The sequence below is a fragment of the Equus caballus genome, chromosome 3, assembly GCF_041296265.1.
Source record: "Equus caballus isolate H_3958 breed thoroughbred chromosome 3, TB-T2T, whole genome shotgun sequence".
Classification (NCBI taxonomy): Eukaryota; Metazoa; Chordata; class Mammalia; order Perissodactyla; family Equidae; genus Equus; species Equus caballus.
In genome coordinates this window covers 41,396,923-41,410,556 of record NC_091686.1, presented here as the reverse complement: position 1 = coordinate 41,410,556, position 13,634 = coordinate 41,396,923, and the positions used below count along the sequence as shown (strand labels likewise).

The window sequence follows — 13,634 nt, the reverse complement described above, 5'->3', positions numbered from 1 at the left end:
GGTTATTTGGAAACATTTCTCTTTTTGAAAAAAATTTTTACTTTACTTTGCACATTTATGAAATAATCCCATAGTGATTAAGTTAACTATGAAGTGCTTAAATGTTCTGCTCGATATTTTTTATTTGGACCTTAGTTACAGGGTTCAGTCCTGAAGGAGACTTTACTTTGACTCAGGAATAAACTTCAGACATTTTGCTTCCTTCCTGTCCTTCTCCCCCAGGACCTTATTCTATCCTAAGATATATAATTGTGGCTGCAGTTGGAATCAATTTATTTCATATTATAAGTGTCTGAATAATGCTCATTTCATAAATGGTTATCTAATTGCAATGGTCATAAGCCGATTCTTTTTGGATCCAAAATTAAGTTTTGAAAAAATGGAAATTGTAGCTAATTCCAAGTAAATTTCATTGTGAAGTTATAACAAGCAAAGGAAAATAGGTTGGTTTATATTTCACCTAACTAGAAGGTTTGGAGTCTGTTAGCACTGATTTCCTCTTCATTTATAATTATTTTTAAAAAATGGTTAATAAATTACCAATTAAACTGAATTTTTCAATTGAGTGTTCTCAACCCTGGCTGCACATTGCAATTGACTGAAGAACTTCTAAAATATTACCAATTAAATCATAATCTCTAAGAGCAACGTCTGGATACTGATATATTTTTAAAGCTCCCCAAGTAAACTGTAGCAAGGGTTGAAAATCACTACTCTAAGTGAAAACAAATAGATTGAAAGAGCCCATATTGGTGTTTCTTTACCTTGGCTGCACAGTAGAATCACATGGGAAGTAGTCTGAAATTCTAATGCCCAGGCTTCACCTTAAATCAGAGTCTCTGGGGTTGGGACCCAGGCATGAGTATTTTAAAGCTCATGGTGATCACAGTGCAGCTAAGGTTGAGAACCCCTGCCAAGAAGACTAGAAACACTTTGATGCTTCTACTTGATTTACATTCGGATTCTGACATCTTTCCTTTCTCTTCTCCATCTGGTCTGTTACCAAGTCCCATTGATTTTTTTCCATTAGAGTGTTTCTCATTTCAGTTTCTTTCTTTTCATTCCTGCCGCCTGCACCAGAATTCAGATCTTGAAGCAATGCCTGAACTTTTAAAATATTCTTGTAAGGGGTTTCTATACTTGCAGTCAGTTCCCCTTCAATCCACCCTGCATATGCCCTGGGAATTTTCCTAAAACCCAGCTTTCTAAATCAGTGCTCCTAAAATATTAATGTGTATGTGAATCACATAGGGATTTTGTTAAAATGCAGATTCTGAATTCAGTAGGTCTAGGTGGGACATGAGATTCTTTTCTAACAAGCACGAGGTTGATGCTGATACCCTGGGTCAATCACAATTTGATTAACAGGATCGAGAATCAGTCACTTCTGAGTATCTAAAATAAGTTCTCAGTGCCTTAGAGTTGCCACAAGGTTTCTTAAGAGGATAGTTACTAAAAATTCCTGCACCTAAAACATGAATATCAGATTAATTATTAAGTTAATTAAGGCAATGTATGGACTAATGATGATAGTGCTATTAATTGGGTTGCCAGATATAGGAAATAAAAAATACATCCCATGTAACATTTAGGACCTAGTTATACTAAAAAATTATTTGTTGTTCATCTGAAATTAAGTTTGCTTAGAGGTCTTCTATTTTATCAGGCAGCCCTAGTTGTAAACCAAGGACTATGATTCTGTGCTCTTAAGAAGACAATGTTCAGCTTTTAGTTAGTATTTATGCTTTAAAATCATGGCCCAAAACACAACTTTGTACTGGCCAAGAGACTCAGTTTGAATCCTACTCTGATTAAAGTCCTTCTAAATAGTGTGAACAGTCTCAACCTGTGTCATTGTGTGTAGCTGGACCCTCTGCTGGCTACATGCCTTGTCCCCTCACTAGAGCTGTCATGCAGGGGGGCTGGAAACCTTTCACACAGCTGTAGGGCTGACTGCATATTTTGTGGGGCCCATTGAAAAATGAACATTCAGAACCCCTTATGCAGGAAGCAGGGGGAAATACGCAGTTAAAGGTACCAAAATAGGAAGCATTTTCTTTTAAAATATCTTATTACTTATAAAACATAACAGGACTGAAAAAGACATGAATAACATAAATTTACACATTACAAGGCAATCTTATCAGTCTTACTTTATATAACATATACAGTACATGACACTTTCTCAATATTATGTTTAAACAGATAAGATTTTTCTGTCTCACTTATGCAAATTCGTTTATTATGTCATGAAAATATATAAAGTTAGTAACTTTTATTTTAAATTGATACAGTTGAAAGCGGTGTCTGTTATTTTTGGCAGATGCAAGATTGCAGATCACGTTCACTTATGCCGAGGAGAAGAGTCTGTGTTGGGGTAAACACTCGTGGAGCCGTGAAGAGTGTTTTATAGGCTATGACAACATTGGAGAGATTTCTGATAAATTATTTCAAAATACAAATTTTATTACACCTAGAGCTGATGATCCTTGTGGAAAAATTTTTCTAAGAAGATTTAACCCTTCAAACAAATCAATTTCATGCCATCTGAATTTAATTTTAAATGTAAATTTATACTTTGGCATTTCAGTGTTTCCTCTGACATTTCCCATAACTTATGGAGGGTGTATAAATAGCTGAAAGTGTGCTCTGCATTTGCATATAATTCAAAATGCCTTTTTATTCATCTACCATTGTGTCTTTGGTTACATGGAATATTAATTTTCTACTTGTGTTTCTTATTAACACGTGGTTCTTCTGAAGGTTCATGTGAAAAAAGTGTTTTCTGCTGACTGCAATGATCTTTTAATTTTCTTTACTATTTCTGTTTGTGGATATTTACTTTGCAACATTGCAGCAGTTGTGAAACCAGAGATATTAAATCTTTTGAATAATTCTAACACTCTTCAATTCTCTCCGATATGATTTATTGCAATGCCCAGTATCCACTTTTATTTTGCAGGAATTTCTTGATTGAGTTTGCTGCCTGAGTACCGCAGTTCGTGTCCTTGCATTCGGGCTGGACAATTGTATTTGGGCAGATGCCACGGGGACAGGCTCCTGGGACAGACAGACCAGCCAGCCTGCAACCGCGGGTCCTGGCACACCCCCGTGCAGTGGCCCTCCTTTCTCCTAAGGCTGAACCTGCCGCCGCCTCTGCTACCACCACCACTTGGGGCCCTCCTGCCCCTGGAAACATCCCCATCAGCAGCCAATCTCCTGAACGGCAGGGTTCTGGAAACCTCCCAGGGGTTTCTGCCAGGGGATGCGTCGTCAGGGGCTGCACCTTTCATCCAGGAGAAGGAGAGCTGAAGTACAGCGCTCCGGAGTCTGAAAAAAGGGCTGGGGAGCAGATGAGAGCCCCAGGGCACCCCGGCTGGTCTCTGGGGACTGGGGCACCAGCCCCTCCTATGGCATCTCCTTCAGGATCTGTGGGTCCCTGAGTTGTGGAAAGCCGCCCAGCCTTCTGAGCTGGGGGCCCGCAGGGTTAGCTCTGGTTGCTCTGGGCACTTGTGGGAGAGCAGGGTCAGAGCGGAGGGCAGCAGTTGGGGGCTGAATGATGGTGCCCACCACTGCACACCCCGCGGTGGGCGAGGCCGCCCCTGCCTCCCTCTCCAAGGAGCCGACCACGAAGTCCGGGAAGCAGAGAGGGGAGATGGGGAGGGAATGGCAGTGGGGCTGCAGGGCACGCTCGGGTCAGCGCTAACCGCTGGTGTAAAGGGACGAGTGGCCACTTCTGGCGGAACAACAGGCGGCGATGGAAGGCAGCGCTCAGGACGTCATCGGGCCTGCGGGGGACGCACTCACCAAGGACCAGCAGCACTTTCCAGCTACGCGCCGATGCGCACGGCAGAGCTCAGGGTCCGGCAGCGCCTCGCAGGCCGGCACCCGGGGCTCTGGCCCCGCCCGAGTACACGTGCGCGTCAGGCCCCGCCCCCAGGCGCCCTGGCCCCGCCCCTCGCTCAACCACTGCCCCTCGCTCAACCACTGCGCCTCCCGTGGACCCTGATGCGGTGATCTCAGGAGACCCCCAGCTGCTGCGGTTCCTGGTGAGTCCGCGGCGGCAGTGGGTGGCGTTGGGCCCAGGGAAGGGTAGGCGAGCTCCCGGGAGAAAAGCGGGGCCGCGGGGGGAGGCCGATGCGGGGCCCGGCGCAGGGGCCGAGGATGCGGGCGCCTTCCACGTGGACCCCGCTCCCCACCCACTGCGTCCCAACCCAGGTTCCCGCCTCCCTCGACCTTGGTGGAGCCCGCAGGCCATAGACTCTTAGGCAGCGTGGTGTCCCACCCTTAGACCCCAGGTTTCGCCGTAAGTGGCTTCGGGGTGGGGGCCACGTTGTGCCCAGAGCAGCCTCGCAGGGGCAGGGATGAGGGGCAGTCTGGGGCCAACTCTGTGCAGGTGGTGCCAGGATCCTACGGATGCTGTGCACTCTGAGTTAATCAAGGGGCCTTGAACTTCCCAGAACCAACTAGAACCCTTGGGGTCCCCTAGGATGCCAATGCCACAGGTGGGGGCGGGGGTAAGGCAAGGCCTCAATGGAAGACACCCCCTCCAGCGCTGCAGTCCCCTTAGTGGGTGGAAGTCTCCATGGCTGGCCTTTGCAAAGCCTCGGGCCCTCAGGGCCTCCAGTCCTCCCACCCACACCAGCCAGAGGAGGGAGCCCCCTGGACGCTGCTTCTCTCTGCACTGTGCCTCCTTAAATTCCCTGGGGAGGAAATAAAAAGAAGCAAGTAGATTTTCCTTGGAGGAAAAACTGAGTGTTTAGGCTTCTTATTGAGAAACTGTTTACCAGCTAGGGTTTGGGCAAGTGGGGTTCTGGGATTTGGGGCAGGGGTGTGGGGACACTCCATCTTTGGTGGAGGCCCCCTCTGCACAGGTTTCTGGCTTCCTGTCTCAGACCAGCAAGGGGGTGGGATGTAGGCCATCAGGCTCAGACCCCCTGGAGGGGAGACAGATTGTGCCTCTCCTGATGCGCTGGACCCCCGCCCTATTGCTGGGTCCTCTGAGGCCGGGACCCTGACTGCTGGTCTGTGTTGCCCCTGCTCCACCCCAGGCTGAGTGAGGCCAGGCCCTCAGGCTCCAGCATGGCCCTGCAAGACCACTGCTGCCCCCCTGCGGCCGTGCAGAGGAGGCTGCCCATCCTGCCATCCTGTTGGACTCTGAAGATGGACTTCATCACTGGACTTTCAGTGGGGCTCAAGGTCATTCCCCACACGCTGGCCTGTGCTGAGGTGGCCTGACTCCTGCCCCAGGTGAGATGTCTGCCCCTGCTGCTGGCCACATCCCCTCCCTGACCCCACACTTGGCCTCATCGCCTGCCCAGAAGCAGAGTAGAAATGCACAGTATCCCCTCCAGACAGCGGGGCACCCAGGGCTCCAGCCCCATGGGAACCAAGAAGCCTTGGTTTACAGTCTAGAGCATGTGACTGCCTTTGGGGAGACGCACGCTCTTATAACTTCTCTTGTCACACTTGTCACACACAGGTATCAGGGCAGTTCTGGGTTGTGTGATGGGGCCAGCAGGATGACTCACTGTAGCTTTAAGCATTATTTCTCAGGCTCACAGACTCACACAGAAACACGCAGGTCTTTGTGCTCCCGCAGGTGGCACCTGTGGCCCCACTTGGGTGCAGGTAGAAAAGAGGTCCCCTCATCACAGCAGGTCACACTCATGGATGATCGAGGGTGAGTGGTTACCCTGCCTGTGTGCGCTGGTATGCCCAAAGTACACAGTGGACACCGCAGACCCCTGTGCTCAGATGTCTACACCAGGGGCACCCTGGGTGTGCCATGTGCCTCCTGGGTGCTCATCACTCTCTCCCCAACAGTGTGGCTTCTACTCTGCCTTCATGGGTGCTTCGTGTAGTTCTTCCTGGTCACCTTCTGGCATATTACCCTGAGCCCACCTGTGCTGTGCTGCTGGCTTTTCTGTGGGCTGCATGCAGTTAGCCATGGGGTCCCTGTGCTTGGGTAAGACTCTCAGGCCTTCGGTCCATGGTGGGGGAGGTGTGGTTCTGCTCTTCCCAGAGTAGCGGGGCCCCTGCCTCCTGGGGATGGCCCTGCCCTCAGCATTTCCTTCTTTGCATTCCAAGGGCTACCCCTGTGTGTGTGTAGTAGGGGCAGGGGGACCCTCACCCCTCAGCCCTCCCCTATTCTGCTGAGAGGCCAGGACACTTGGAGAAGCTCCCAGAGCCTCAGACCCCAACCTCCCTTTCCTGCTCTCCAACCAGCCCAAACAGGGCATGTCATTCCAGTCCTCAGCCTCAGTCTCATCCACACTGCCTTTCCCCGCCATGTCCACCCATGTCCTCTGGGACCAGGCAGAGCTCTGACCAACACAATATTCCCTCTTGGCTGCCAGGGTTCCTGCTGGACTTCGTCTCCTGTGCCATCATTAAAAGTTTCACCTCTGCTGCTACCATCACCGTGGACTTCGGGCAGATCCAGGTAGGCTCACTGTTGGCACTGGGGCACCTGCAGGGTAGCAGGACCAAGGCCAGGTCCTGATATGTGTGGGTCAGTCGACCCCTTGCTTTCCAGAGCTGGAAGCACATGGTGCTCGCGTGAGTCTCCATCAATGAAAATGACCCTCAGGGCAGATGTTGGGTGAGGGTCAGATTGTGCAACAGGTAATCTGGGGGAGTGGTGATGACAACCCCGCTCTTGGAGATTTCCCACCAGTGCGCTTGGTTCCCGCACAGGGTGGTTTGTTCCGCTGCCTCTACTACCCACTCAGCCAGCAGCCTGCACAGCTCGTGAGCATCCTGCCTAGATTTTGACAAGCGGATTATACCTCCATGCTCATTTAGCTAGATGATTTCATTTTTTTTCCAATTTCTGTCGACTGTCTTTCAAATGGCTTGCTTCTTTATGTTTCTGTTTAAACCTCCATGAGAAGCTCTAGATCAGTGATCACTGGTTCCCCGAGGCCGTCATTGGTTCTCCTTTCCCTGGGTTCGATGATCCTGGGGGGCAGGAGCTGTCTTGCTCCCGACCGTGGCCCCCAGTGCTGTGCTTGGTATAAAGCAGGTCAGCGCTCAGGTGGCTGTGCAGAGTGGACCTGAACTGTCTTGTACAAATGAAGCTGTGGGGCCCCTGGCGGCAGACTCGGGGCCAGGCCTCTTTCTTGTGACCTGGTGTTCTCACCTGGGTCTGGTTCTCCAGGCTGGCCTGTGCAGTCTTCCCTGATGCAGGGCAGTGAGCAGATCAAGACCAGGAGGAGGCATGTGTGAGAATCCAGCAGCTGACATGTCTTCCCTCTCACTCTGTGCTGGGGCTGGATCCACACTTTCCCTGTGCTCGTTTCTCATCACACCCCTGGGACAGAGGTTTATCATCATCTGCATTTAGAGAGGAGGAAACCCCTTAAAAAGGTGGGTGAATGCGATTTATATATTATGTACACACACATCAGGGGAAGTTTGGCAAATGGTCTGTCCTAGGATAGTCTGTCCTTTATTCTAGAAACAATATCTTTCCTTTTTAGTGTCAGTAATGTTCCTTGATGTGATCATAATACGGGTAGAGGGCAGCTTCTTTGTGCATTCATTACCTGGCAACCCTACACCCACAATGTCATTAAAACCTTGACCATGTCATGACAGCCATCTGAGAGCCCCTAGGGTGGGGTGGGGTTCTCCTGACTGCCCAGGACAGAAGTGGAGGAGGCGGAGGTAGGAGGTGTCCCCTGGCTAAGTAGCCCAGACTTCCGTGGCACCAGTGCCTCAGTCACCTTGGCCCTGGCGAGCGGTGTCTGTGCTCAGGGGTGTATACTGTCGTCGGTGATAGTCATGTGAACTGAAGGGACACCAAAGGCTGGTATCGGGAACAGGCACACGCCTGGACAAATCCAGGATGTCTTTGTATTTGCTTTTGTTTAACCGTGAAAGGTGCATTAAAGCCTGATGAATTTTAATAGACACGTGCCCTGAAATATCCCGGCACACAGAGCTGAGTTTTCCACAGTTCCTTGTCACTCTACCTGCTGGTTGTGCTGCTCCTCGTTCACGTCTCTGATCTTATATAGAGTTTAGGGTCAGACTAAGCATCGAGAACAGCCTTTTACACATACTCTTGGACTCTTTTCAGTTTGATCCTGAAGGCATCTGCCACTTCTGGAATCCACTCAAACCACAAGGAGGAGAGTCACTCCAATGCCTATGAAATGGAACCTTCAGGAGTTTTTAGTTATAAATCTTGGAATCTGGAAGATTCAATTCATGATTGTAAAATATTTCCTAATATTTTGTTTTTTCATAAACTGATGCTTTTGAAAGAGATCTCATTAATTGGGCTGTTTGACTTTGACGTCTCTTTGGGGTGGAGCAGTAATAAACGTGGGTCCACTTTCATGTTCAGCGTGCACATCCACGTGATCCGAACTCTTCCACTTCTTTTCTATTTGATGGCTCCCTGTGTTCCCCTCCCCCTGGGTTATGATGATTCATTTCTGACACTTGTGAATATGTTTTTTTAAACTTTAGGTACCTTTTAAAAAAATTTAAAACATAGAAATCCTCATGGATGTTTCAGGTTGTCTTAGTACCTAGAACATTCGCTACTGGAATTCCTCTGCGTTTTCATTGCCCTGGTTGGGACCCTTTAATGTGAGTGAACGAGACTCTGTCCTCCCTTCTGGGGGATGTCTTCTGTGTTGCTGATGCACCGTGCAGTCTTTAGTCATCATTACAGCGTCAGTGAGATATAGTTCACATGTAATACGAGTCACACTGTAAGGTGTGTAAATCAGTGGTTTTAGTATACTCACAGAATTGTGCAACGTCACCACAATCGATTTTGGAAGCTTTCCATCACTGCTCCAGAAGAAACACTCTACTCGTTAGGAGACAGTCCCGTTTCTCCAAACCCTCAGGCCTAGGCAGACAGAAATTCATATTCTGTTTCTGTGGATTGGCCTATTTTGAACATTCCCTATAAATGGAATCATATGATGCGTGGCCTTTTGAGTCTGGCTTCTTTCACTCAGCATGACGGCTTCAGGGTCCACCCGTGTTGCCACATGTGTGAGCCCTCCATTTCTTTTCGATGCTGAATGGCATTCCATCGTGTGGCTGCAGCACAGTCTGTTTATTCCTCAGCTGATGGACATTTGGGTTATGTCTACTTTTTGGCTATTATGTATTTGTCTGCTATGAGCATTCGCGTACAAGGTTTTGTGTGGACACCTGCTTTCGTTTCTTTTGGGTCTGTACCCAGGAGTGGAATTGCTGGGTCACATGGTAACTCTTGGTGTCACTGTTTGAATACCTGCAAGGAATTTTCCCGAAGCAACTGCACCATCGAGTGCAGACCTGCAGGACGCTCAGGTGTGTCAGGTCTGTGGCCTGGTTGCAAGGACATGTGGCCAGCAGGGGGCACCGTGGGGCTATCTCAGAGGTGAGCCTGCCTGGCCCTGCCACCTGGGAAAGTCTCGCAGGCCAGAGGGAAGTGAGCAGTGAGTTCACTGAGCTGTGCTGTGATGAGACTGCAGCGGTCAGGACCTCCGGGACCCAGGGCCATGAAGGGCCAGGCTCTCTCACCACCTGGGGCCTGGGAGGGTGCAATTCTCTTCCTCCTCCTCTTCCTTCAGGCAACAGAGACTTTGCCTAGAGCTGAGGGGCGCTGCAGCGGGTCAGGGACCTGCACACATTTGAATGTAGGAACTGCTCCCCTGTTGGGTCTTGTAGATAATGAAAGAGATATGGGGGACCCCAGTGTCCCTGAAGGGGTCTTGGGAGGGGAGCTCTTGAGCACCTGCATGGTGCATTGGGCCCATTTCCCCATCTGCCTCCTCACTTTGCACAGGTGCGGGGGGCCTCTCCTGAGTGGAAGACTCTGGGGAGCTTCAGCTCACCTCTGCTTCCCCCTCACTCACTCAGCTCACTGTTCTCCCTGTGTCTCCCGCTATTGATTCTGGGTCCAGATGGGACTGACTCAGCCACCCTCAGGGACCAAGTCCCTGGGACAGACAGGCACACTCACCTGCATGGTAAACAGCAACAGTGTTGGCCAACAGGGGGCAGCATGGCTGCAGCAGCTCCCATGCCATGTCCCCAGACTCCTGAGCCACAGGAGTAACAGCTGGCTGTCAGGGGTATCTGAGAGATTCTCTGGCTCCAGGTCAGACAGTGTGACCTCCTAGATGTCACTGCAATGGCCCAATCCTTCATTCCTGAAAGGTAGGGACAATCAGTAGACCTGCCTGAATTGAGTTGTTGTCATTTTCCAGTGACATTAATCCCAGGGCATGGTAGTTGTAGGAGACACCCTAAGGGGTCTTCTGTGTTATAGACACCCTCTTCCTTACCTCCACTGTGAAATAATGGTCCAATTTCTCCTTGGTAAGGTAGTCAGGAGAAGTCACCCCATCCAGCACAGTGATTTCCTTCTTATCCTGTTGATTTAGAGGCACGAGGAGCCCACAGTGCCTAGCTGTCAGTCTTAACTTCCAGTTCAATGAGATCGTCGTTGTGTCTCCTGGTGGCAGCATATATCCCTTTGGAACTAAGAGCTTTAGGCTAACAGAACATAAGATCAAGGGGACAGAGGTTAAACACTTGGCTAGTGGGTCACTAGGAGTAATAGTTATGTCATTGCCATTTCCACTCCTTGATTCCTGGAACCCTGAATGCTGGATGTGGGAGAGAGAGCATCACATATCGATTAACGATTCAGTGCATTTAAAGCCTCCTGAAAAGCCATGCCCCAGCCCTACAAGGGATCGTCCCCTCGCCAACACTGTACTGGGAATTTAAAAGGCCACTGCACCATTCTGTCAAGCCAGCTGCTTCAGGACGGACAAGTGAATGGACAGGTAAAAATGATAAGCCAAGTGAATTCCATGAGCATGGGCACATTGTCTCACATCATCTGCTATGAACTGAGTTCCTTGATCAGAAGCAAGGCTATGTGGAAACCATAACTGTGGGAAAGAGATTCTGAGCTCACTAACGGTAGTTTGGGCAGAAACATTGTGTTCAGGGAAGGCAAGTCCATATTCACAGTGAGTGTCTGTTCGGGTAGAACAGCACACTGCCTCTTCCATTTTGGATGCAGTCCAGTGTCATCACCCTGACCCCAGGCAGCTGACTGATGGCTGTGGTGATGCTTGCTGTGTGAGTCACTCAGTGTGGGTCTCGGCTGTCAGCAGAGTGGGCGCCCAGCAGTGGCCGGAGCCAAATCAGTCTCTGTGAGTGGAAGTCCATGATGCTGAGCCCATGCAAAATGTCCATCCCTGGCACCGCGTCCATCCCTGCCACCAGGACCCCTTTGCTCATAGCTCATTGGGTGATGCCAGGGCTGCTGGGGAAGAGGCTGATTGGTATCCACAAACAGGCCATCCATTTGATTAAAATCCTCCTGTGCCGAGGTCACCCTTTGGGGAGCATTCACATGTGAAACAAATCTCTGCGCATTTTTTGCCCATTCAGAGAGACCTGTCTGCATTTTCTTGGTCAGCAGTTTTCCAACGGTATTGCTTCCAGGGACCTGACCATCAGGCCAAGCAGTTGGCCACAGCCCATGTGTCAGTGCATGATCCCAACCGTGGATCACGTTTCTTATTCCAAGCAAAGTGAGCAGCCAGGAGCGCTGCTGGAAGTCCTGCTCACTGGAAAGATTTCCCCTCATCACTGATCTTCGTGGATGCCCCAGAAAGGGGCACAGGGCTGCTGCTGTGCACCTTTGGGTGGGACCTGCGTATCACAGAGTGCTCTGGAAATCTGGCCCGAGGCTTCTCCTGCTCCCCAAGCTGATCACAGGGAACTCCTCACAAGGCTGTTTCCACAGGGGTTAGAGAGGCTGCCTCCACCGGCAAAGAAGATTCATCAGAATTTAGAGTTATTTTAAAGATTGGCGCCTGAGCTAACATCTGTTGCCAATATTGTCTTTTTTTTTCTCCTTCTCACCAAAGTGCCCCCAGTCCATAGTTGTACATTCTAGTTGTGAGTGCCTCTGGTTGTGCTATGTAGGATGCTGCCTCAGCATTGCCTGATGAGCGGCACCATGTACATGCTCAGGATCTGAACCCACGAAACCCTGGGCTGCTGAAGCAGTGGGCACGAACTTAACCACTCGGCTAGGGGCCTGCCCCTGGGGGTCTTTGTGTTGAAGGATCCGCAGGCTGGGGGGTTGCTGGGATGAGTGAGAGAGGTGCGTGGATGTCTCTAGGATGACTCATGTACACAGCTGGGGATGTGGACGGTTGATGAGAGCACAGATAAAAGAGCAGGTCTGGCACAGTGTCTCTATCCATGCTTCACCCTGTGTGGGAGGGGGAGAGGCATTTTTGTCTTTTTTGTTGACTCATTTATGTTTTCATTCAAAATTACTTTTGGACTGGCTACTACTAAGTCTCAGCACTCTCCCGGGTTTGAGTGCCACAGCAGTGAAACAACACTGTTAAGGCCACGGGCATCCTTTGGCTTTTAGTCTGACTCACTGGTAGAGAAGTTGAGCAGATGTTTTCTGTGACTCAGTCAGTTGGACACAGTCAGTACTTACAGGAATAGAGTGTAGAGGACTGAGGTCAAGAAGCAAGTGCTTGGCTAGAAATATATGTATGTAATCGGCTGAAGTTTATTAAAGCCATTGTAACTACACTTGTGGATCTGGTCACTGGGAGAAACAATTTTGTTAATGTTCATAAAGCATGTAGGATAATATCTAACACATGGCAGTGCCACAGAAGGATCTGTAGAGTAGGAAGAAATGATGCATGGGCTGCAAGTAGAGGATTTAGACAAGAAATCTGGGGACATCTGTGCCACCTTCCTCACCCATTTGCTTGCAGGTTCAGCCCCTCTGCACTTCCCCGGAGGTCCAGCCCTGTCCTAATGCACAGCCCGCATCGTGTGTGGGAGACCCATTCACCCTGCTGTCCACCCTCAGGGCTGTGGGTTCCTGGCTGCTTCCTGGGGGGACTGATGTCCCTGATCATCTTCCCCAGGGTGGACGAGCAACAGGAGAAGCAGGTCTCTCTCCTAAATAATAAAGGTTCTTCTGGAAGAATTCCTTGTGTGTAGTTATTAATGGACCCCTGCCCCACTGAGGGTAAAGGTGGGGACAAGTAAAGAAGGTTATGGAGACTGGCCTGCCGTTGCTGGAAGTGACCTGTGATGAGGGAGAGAGGAACTGGTCACCTCAGGCCCCCCACAGAGAGGGTGTGGAGGAGGGTTAATGCCCTCTGCCCTCTGCCCTCTGCTCACTGGCGGCAGGACACGGTCTCTCTGAGGGGTCAGTCACCCATGGCCCCAACACATAATTAACTAATGGTGGAAGGGGCAGAGGAGTGACTTTATACTGAAGAGGCCATATTTTTGAAGTAAGGAAAAGATGCGGTGACACCTGCAGCACAGCAAGGAGCTCCCTGGGGACGAGAAGCTCCGGCCCCTGTGTGGGGATGGGTGGGGTGCGAGGCAGGGCTGAGTCCAGAGTCTCTCTCTCTCCTTGCTCAGCCCTGGGGTATCCATCCCAGTCACAGGTGAATCTGGGCTCTGAGACAGCAGGGGGCGCTGTGGGCTTGTCCGGAGGGTCTGTGGGGTGATCTCAGCTGGGAACCCAGAGCCTGGAGCCCTGCCTTGTGCATCTGCTCTGTGCTTACTGGGGCCCAGCAGCTGGGAGCTCCCAGGGCCCTAGG

The 13,634-nt window shown here is 50.2% G+C and overlaps 2 long non-coding RNA genes across 8 annotated transcripts in view; both read left to right on the top strand.

Annotated features, from left to right (window-relative positions):
* LOC138915078 (uncharacterized) overlaps positions 1–8,277 on the top strand; it is a 39,972-nt gene extending 31,695 nt beyond the window's left edge. For 2 of the 6 annotated variants that reach the window (XR_011437451.1, XR_011437452.1), the window contains exons 4-10: positions 2,324–4,049; positions 5,052–5,250; positions 5,603–5,683; positions 5,827–5,968; positions 6,360–6,445; positions 7,163–7,371; positions 8,087–8,277. This is a non-coding gene — a long non-coding RNA (uncharacterized lncRNA). The remainder of the gene's footprint in view (positions 1–2,323; positions 4,050–5,051; positions 5,251–5,602; positions 5,684–5,826; positions 5,969–6,359; positions 6,446–7,162; positions 7,372–8,086) is intronic. The other 4 variants (XR_011437453.1, XR_011437454.1, XR_011437455.1 and 1 more) reach the window with 2 other exon arrangements.
* Positions 8,278–10,676: 2,399 nt separating this feature from the next.
* LOC138923607 (uncharacterized) lies at positions 10,677–13,006 on the top strand. 2 transcript variants are annotated; one of them, XR_011437465.1, is made up of 2 exons: positions 10,677–10,799; positions 12,789–13,006. It is a non-coding gene; the product is annotated as an uncharacterized lncRNA (long non-coding RNA). The 2 variants fall into 2 exon arrangements; XR_011437466.1 differs by having other exon boundaries at positions 10,692–10,811.
* Positions 13,007–13,634: the final 628 nt, after the last annotated feature.